Below are 8,661 nucleotides of genomic sequence, written 5' to 3'. Positions count from 1 at the left end.
CGGGGGGGGGGGATCGAAATTTTGAAATTGAGATTTTTGAAAATTTTTTTTCCAGAATTGGATTCTCCATGGTCTGAAACATAGGATTCCGTTAAAAAAAACAAAATTTAAAAGTGGGGGTATACCCAGATTACATATACTCCATCTCCACCGATAAAATTACTACAAATAACAGCAAACACGGAATAATAGAATTTTATCTTCATTTAAAATAATCATGAAAGAAAATATGTAAACAAAACAACCACGTGGTTCGCCTTACAGCTGCCGTAAATGAAGTGATATAAGCTGTCGTGATTAGAACATTGCCATTTAAGGAGGTTTCTTCTGAAAACTGTAAACAGTGCTGATTAAAGAGGGAGTCAAACCATGGATTTAAAAACTGTAAGATCTGTCGTTAAAAGAAGAGTACTGAACTGTTCAAATCGTAATTCTATAGTTTGTTGGTATAATTGTATATATATGTGCATGTGCTATATTAATGGAAAAGTCTCCAATATTCAGCGTTTTGTGACACTTGATTGATAATGTAATATTTTTATGTATATTATTAACAGAGAGCCAGATTTGACTACACTCCCAGTAAATGTGACACCCACGGGCACTGTAAACAAAGCAAATAAATTGGGGGTGGGGTTGAAATTAAAAAAATTTTTTTTTTGCTAAATCGTCATCTTCGATATCGAAAACTTATGAAACTGAACAAATAAAGAAGTTATAGGAGGGTGAATTCCGAAGAAGTACCCACCCAGGACCTGTGTAAGATTAGTAGCAGCAGAAGTTTAAACCGTTTCTACTACGAAGCAAAACAGTAGCCGATTCGGTTCCTCCTAAATGTAGCGTATTAACTGTTTATACATATACGGTGGATTAATTTAAGACTTTAGCTCTTATTTCTAGCAGGTAAATGCTTCTTAAGCATCATTACGCTTTGTGCAAATTTATAATTCATAGCTATTTAATGCTATTGCACCTGCAATCCACCTATGTCACTGCTGGTGATATCATCAATTTTAAAATTTATCCACAGATGATATGAACAGTAGTAACATCTGATTTCAAATCTCAGTGTTTGAATGTTTCATTTATATATATATACACACATTATTAGTTGCTCCTATTTTCGCTGTTTCGTCTGATAGCACGCTCGATATATTGTCTACAGTTAATTGAGAAATTCGAAAGGGTGTTAATTTGTACTTCATAATCTCAATTATTAATTTTTAATGTAACATTAGCCACCATACAGTTACATCGGGCAGCACTATACGGAATATAAAACGCAATAAAACAAAAGACACCTGTATAAGCGCGTTAAGTTAAGAAATTAAGACACGCACTGACATGAAAGTGATTAACCGGTATTTAACGACACTGAAACTTATTTGTAGCAAACATTCCATGGACGCATGGTCTTTCAGGTTAGTATTGTTTGTATGTATAATTACATGTATGTTTGCTGTAATTATGAATTAGAAGCTATTGAGGGTTGAGGTATAAATGAAAGACAGTTAATAAAGTATTCGGTCAGCTTGTTATGGTTCAGCTGTTCATGCACGCTACAGACATTACGTTATATGTGAGCAGGAACAAACTTTGTGTGTACCTCATCTCGCTCACTTTTACATGAATAAACACCTTATCTGTGAGGTTAGTACTTAAAAGGATGAACGTTATCTCAGAATCGATATTTGTTTCAGTTGCTAATGGTTGAAGTTCGAAGTTAAGTTTATGAAGACATTTTTTTTATGACTAGAGCCGGTATTTCCCCGTTTGTATGTATATTAGTGTTTGGTCATTAACGTCCTTGGGGAAAGGCATTGTAACGGGGGCAATTCAATAAGACTGACATTAAAAGGTTTACGAGATCAAAATTTTAAAATTTAATCAGTCGAAACGGTTAGTTCGGTTGATAATCTTGTCGAAAGAAGTGTATGTATTAAACGTTCGTGACCTCCACCCATATAAAACGGAAAAGTAATGTATCGGGTTTTATATCTAAAACAAGATATAACACAGTAAATAATCTTAGTTGTCATCTAAGTAAAATATTTTATTTGTAAACTAAATGTATGTATCTACAACTATTGTGTTGGGTGTCAGTAGCTATGTCACTTCCTTTTTACAAATTAAAACATAATTTTCACATAAATTCTCGTTTTTATAGTAAGCTTTATTCACAAAACACCATATTTTACATCTGTTTTGTACTGGAGTTCAGGAACCTTTAATATGTACACCCCCAAGAAGACAGTCGTTATTTCTTGTGTTGCTCTGTTGTGTTTTTGATGAAACAGCTACAAGTAATACCGATTTTCATCATCATCATCAGTCTGCTTGCCATGCCGACATAGGATGGATGGGCTGTTGTGATTCAAGTCAGTTCTTTTTGAGTGATACTACCCTGTTTAGATAGATTAGGGATACCACGTTCTATTCATGTTTCATTTTTGGGGGCTTGTTTTCGTTTTCCGTGGCTGGATCTCCTTCCTATCGCACTGTGTGTATTTTATCATGATACCAGTATTAAAAAGTTTATGTCTACTTCAAGACGAACGCGTCCTCTTAACCCCGTGTTGTCTCCGCTAGTGTGCTTACCACCTTACAGAGTTTCTTGGATAGACTGCAGAGTGGCATCAACACTAGTGGCGTTTCCTTGTACCTCATAGAATTAGAGAGTCCTCTCCACTCCATGAAGTGTTCATTCACTGAGTTACGTGGTAATCGAGCAGTGTATTTCTTCTGTATGACCTATGTCAGTGTGAAGAAGTCATTATCATCATCGTTTAACGTCCGCTTTCCATGCTAGCATGGGTTGGATGGTTTGACTGAGGACTGGTGAGCCAGATGGCTGCACCAGGCTCCAATCTGATTTGGCAGAGTTTCTACAGCTGGATGCCCTTTCTAACGCCAACCACTCCGAGAGTCTTGTGGGTGCTTTTACGTGCAACTGGCACAAAGGCCAGTGAGGCGGTATTGGCAACGGCCACGCTCAAAGTGGTGTATTTTACGTGCCACCGGCACAGGAGCTAGTCCAGCAGCACTGGCAACGATCTCGCTCGAATGTCTTTACAAGTGCCAGGAAGGCGACGCTGGGCACAGGTGCCATCACGATTTCGCTTTCGCTTGCCCCAGCAGGTCTTCGCAAGCCAAGTTTCGTGTCCAATGAAGGAGACGACGTTGGCATGGGTGCCAGTCGTTGAATTTAGTTCGATTTTGATTTCACTTGCCTCAACAGGTCTTCACAAGCAGAGTTTAGTGCCCAATGAAGAAAAGGTATGCATAAGTGGGCTGGCTACACCCCTGGCAGAGGCCTTGGATTTAGCTCTTACTTGGCTTGCCGGGTCTTCTCACGCACAGCATATTTCCAAAGGTCTCGGTCAGAAGTCATCGCCTTGGTGAGGCCCAATGTTTGAAGGTCGTGCCTCACCACCTCATCCCAGGTCTTCCTGGGCCTACATCTTCCACAGGTTCTCTAAACTGCTAGGGTGTGGCACTTTTTCACACAGCTACCTCATCCATTCTCGTCACATGACCATACCAGCGTAATCGTCTCTCTTGCACACCACAACTGATGCTTCTTAGGTTCAACTTTTCTCTCTCACGGTACTTACACTCTGTCTAGTATGCACACTGACATTGGACGTTAAAATGATGATGTTGATGATGATGTCTATACATTTCTCTTTGAAGAAAGAAAGAATTCAGTCATGAAAGTATTTAAATGGATTTATTATGAAAATGTTTACATTCTACATTATGACTTTTATATGGTTCTTTATTGATGATCCCTCATTGTCATTTTAATGTCCATTTTTCCATGCTTGCAAGGGGTGAATGGAATTTATTGAGGTAGACTTTCTGCGGATGGATGTTCTCTTTGTTGCCAACCTTCATCTCCATGCAAGGTAATATTTCCCCATGGCCAGACATAGTTTTTACCTATATGACAGTGATACTCCATTACAACTATCACAGGATATCAAGACAAGGACACACATATACACATGCATATATATAAGTGTGTGTCTGTGTGTATCATCATCATTTAACATCCATATTCCATGTTGGTATGGGTTGAATAATTTGACTAAGGATCCAATGAACCAAGGACTGAATCATACGCCATTGTCTGTTTTGGCATGGTTTCTATTCTGGATGAAACTGAAAGAAACCCATCGTATATATGTATATATATATATATATATATATATATATATGTGTGTGTGTGTATGTGTTTGTGTGTCTGTTTGTCCCCCCAACATTGCTTGACAACCGATGGTGGTGTGTTTAGGTCCCCGTAACTTAGCGGTTTGGCAAAAGAGACCGATAGAATAAGTACTAAGCATCCAAAGAGTAAGCACATAAAATGTGCAACAAGGTGGAAAAAAGAGTACTCAAATACCAGAGGTAGAGTAATATGCTTTATTTAAAAGCAGCAGAAATATAACAAAAGACTGTTACTCTGAGTTTCACGTTCCTGTTCATCGGACAGTTTTGTTAGAACAAAACTGTCCGATGAACGGGAATGTGAAACTCCGAGTAACAGTCTTTTGTTATATTTCTGCTGCTTTTAAATAAAGTATATATATATACACACACGTGTGTGTGTGCATGCACACATGATGTGCTTATTTCAGTTTCCAACGGTCAAATTCATTCAGAAGGCTTTGGTTGGCCTGAGGCTATAGTAGAAAACACTTGCACAAGAAACCCTGCAGTAATTCCATGGAATGCATGTCTATCATATGTGTTAAATATTCCTTATACTTTTATAAGTGTGTCGATCAATGTCCAACTAAATTACATAAAAATTTTACTTGTAATTGTTGAGCTGAGGTTATCAGAAAATTAAATTGATACTGATTACAAGAAGACTGATCTTTTTGTGTTTATCTAAACAGAAATCTGCACCATAAATAGTTGCTACACTTTCATGATACTCGTATATAGTTTGTATTCAATGAAATTACACGGAACTCTTTTGATTTTGAATAACTTTCAACATCCTGCTTAAAAGTTTCTGAGTCAAAAGTTCAGGTTGCTAATGAAATACCTAAAAATAGATTTGTACATTCAAATGTTTTTTGTATATGTGCTCAGATGACTAAAAATTAATAGAATTGCAAAAAAGACTAAGTTTTAATTCACATAGTCATTTATTTAGTCATATGCTTCCTAACCACATGATTAAGTGTCTTCTACTATAGCCCTGACCTAACTAATGCCTTGTGAGTGAATTTGGTAAATGGAAACTGAAAGAAGCCCACGTGTGTCTTGTACTATAGCCCTGACCTAACCAATGTCTTGTGAGTGAATTTGGTAAATGGAAACTGAAAGAAGCCCATGTGTGTCTTCTACTATAGCCCTGACCTAACCAATGCCTTGTGAGTGAATTTGGTAAATGGAAACTGAAAGAAGCCCATGTGTGTCTTCTACTATAGCCCTGACCTAACCGATGCCTTGTAAGTGAATTTGGTAAATGGAAACTGAAAGAAGCCCATGTGTGTATATAACAGCAAATTTGGTGCGCAGTTCTCACTCCCTACTTGTTTATCATAGTCCTCCAGACTATAACAAGAATTTATAATTTGTTGCCTTGATCTTGTTCTTGTAGTTGAATCTTTACTAGAATTAGAAAAAGAATTTCAGGTATAGAAGCAAGAGTTAATTTAGCAAAGACCAAAATGCTAAGTAAGTAGGAAGTAAACAATTTTAAGAGAAAAATTGGGTATAAGAGGCATCTTTTGTAGTATGCAAGAGAGAAGATTGCACTGGTATGGTCATGTGATGCATATGGATGAAGACAGGTACATGATGATCCAATCTCCGATTGTGGAAGAGCTAGACTCCAAAGGACATTAGACAAAGTAGTGAAAAATGAGCCTCACAGAAAAAGATGACAAGGAACAAAGAGATCTGGTGATTTACTGTGCTTCAAAGACACATCAAGTTAAGTAAAGTCGTACATACAGACATCTCCAACACCTCTTTCTCTCTCTCTCATTCTGTCTGTCTCTATCCCACTATTATACTTTAACCTCTCAAGTGTCACAAATCTATGTCCCTCAGAACCAATCCAACTCTCAACCAAAGGGTATTTGTCTTGCAAGTTACTTAGCAACCCCACTGGTGCTGGTTCCCTCCTAAGTAGCACCCAATACACTCAAGTGGTTGGCATTAGGAAGAGTATCCAGCTATAGAAACCATGCCAAAGCAAACAACAGAGCCTGGTGCAGCTCCTGTCATTGTCCAGCTTATGTCAGCATGGATGATAATGATAATGTGTGTTTACATCTGTGTGTGTCTGTGTGTATATATATATAATCTGGATGGAGTTTGCAGAAGAGGGAAACTTAGGAAGACATAGGACAACATGGTGAAGGATGATCTCAGGATCTTGAACCTCCCTGAAGAGCTGATAAAGAACCAGGGTCACTGGTGATATGCAGTTCCTGAGAAGACTTGTCCATCTTGACAAAACTGATATCTTGGAAGTACAGTGTGTATGTGTGCACAGCAACTGGGCACCTCATCCAATTTCCTCCTCATGTCATCTCCACCACCATCATCTCTCTAACTGCAATATCTTATATTTAAATGTGAACAGAGCTACATACTTCACTAACTTTTTCCTGGTACCATTTATCTTTCTCACAGCTCAGAACCATTTTACTTGATATCCATTCTTCATTCTTAATATTGGCCTCTCCACCCTCATTTTACATTCATCACCCTCTTGAGCCAGCAAATTATCTCTCCTCCACCACCATGCATCTCTCATTCTCTCCATTCACTACATCTGCCTCTCCCCTCGATTCTTGCAAACTAACCAACCACACACTACCTCTTTTTTTCTCTTTCATCTCCCCCCCCCTATCTACTGTATTTTTATTGCTTTTCTACTACCCTTCACCTCTCCTTTTTTCTACATTGTCAGTCCTCTCCCCTACCTCTCCCCAACCCATATGTGCCATAGATCACCCCCACCTTCACTCCTTCTCCACCAGTCACTCTATGTACCCCTCAACACTCCCCAATCCCACAGTTGTCACCTAATGTTCCTGACCTTTCTTACTTATCTCTCACAACATTTGTTCATTGTATTCACCTCCTCACCCATTTTCCATCTCCCACTCCCCTCCCCCATACAATCTTTCAACCTCTACCCATCCGCATGCCCTGTTCCCCTGTCCCCACTCTTTTCTACCCTCTTCATACCTTGAGAGCCCACCTTGATACCCTATCATATGTTTTATCTCTTATCAACTTCATTCGGGTTACTCTTATCCTCTTCTGTAATGTAAATAACCATGTAGCCCCTCTACAGTGAGAGAGTTATTTTGTTCTGGGTCCCTCATCTAGCATTAAGCCACCTCCCTTGCTACAGTAGGACCACTCTGTGAGCTGCCTGGTGTCCTTGTTAGTGTTGGTGCCACTAAAACAGTATCCAGGAAAGTGGTTGGCCTTAGGAAGCATATTCAGTCTTTGAAACCTTGCCAAAATAAGCATTGGGGCTTGATGTAGTCATTGCACCCAAAACATCCAATCCATACCATCATAGAACATCATGTCCATCTTTCATGCTGGCAAAGATCAGTTGGTTTGACAAGACTCAACAAGTTGGAGGACTACATCATGTCCATTGTTTGTTTTGGCATGGTTTCTACAGTTGGATGCCCTTCCTAGGGCCAAAAATTTATTGAATATACTGGGAGCTTTTTTTTTTATGACATCTGCTCTTGTGAGGTCACCAAATAATTTGCATGACAAAGACCTCTATGATGATGAGGATTTTAAATTTACATATTTTATATCACATTTGGTGAACATCATCATTGGTTATAAATCAGCATTTGTGATGGTAAAAGTTACAGAAGATTATCAAATTCAATATAACAAATATCATCCAGATATTTTATACTTTTTAGAATCATTATTTTGTTTTCTCATTAATAATTACATTTCTCACAGATATGTATATATATATGGTAAATGAAAGACGGAAGATATAATATATGAGAATTTATTAATCACAACAATTGTTTCAACACATCTAACGTCATGGGTGGGACACTTAACAACTGGTTCAGGAGCATCCAGTAGTACAGATGTGTCTCATTGGGTGATAAATAGATATAACTCATTAAAATAACAGTTCTGCAATGTATCTTCTCATTTCATAGAAAGAAAAGCAGCAAAATGAAGGAAATATCTTCATTTACATAGAAGATCAAAAAGAAACAAACAGCAATACAGCGAGAAAAGTATTAAAAATAACCATTAACAAATATGAATGTATAAACACTCTTGCGCAAGCTGCATGGCATGTGTACACTCGCTCGTACAAGTATCCGGGAAAATGTAAACATACACACACATATGGTTTGGTGCTCTCATGATCACAAAACAAGTTAAATAACTACTTGGTGTTTATAAGAATGGGGAGGTTAATTCACAGAACCAGGTTGATCATGGTGAGTTAGTATGAAAAGGGTTAATGATTACAGTTTGTGTCACAGAACCAAGGTGATCGTGGGTGAGTTAGCATGAAAAGGGTTAATGATTACAGCTTTCACTAGTATGTATATTAGTGAAATGTTAATGACTTTTAGAGAAGCAGTATTTCATTATGCAACCATAATCTATATATATATATAT

The 8,661-nt window shown here is 37.9% G+C and overlaps 1 protein-coding gene across 5 annotated transcripts in view; it reads left to right on the top strand.

The window, feature by feature from the left end:
* LOC106872786 (serine--tRNA synthetase-like protein Slimp) overlaps positions 1-8,661 on the top strand; it is a 105,631-nt gene that overhangs the window by 16,662 nt on the left and 80,308 nt on the right. Inside the window, exon 1 of one of the 5 annotated variants that reach the window (XM_052975781.1) lies at positions 237-384. The exons of 2 other annotated variants lie outside the window; for them this stretch is intronic. The gene's annotated coding sequence lies outside the window, so the exon portion shown is untranslated. 2 more of the 5 variants (XM_052975784.1, XM_052975780.1) reach the window with 2 other exon arrangements.

Source organism: Octopus bimaculoides, chromosome 22, assembly GCF_001194135.2.
Source record: "Octopus bimaculoides isolate UCB-OBI-ISO-001 chromosome 22, ASM119413v2, whole genome shotgun sequence".
Classification (NCBI taxonomy): Eukaryota; Metazoa; Mollusca; class Cephalopoda; order Octopoda; family Octopodidae; genus Octopus; species Octopus bimaculoides.
The sequence above is the reverse complement of the archived record's forward strand: the minus strand, read 5'-3'. Positions and strand labels throughout refer to the sequence as shown.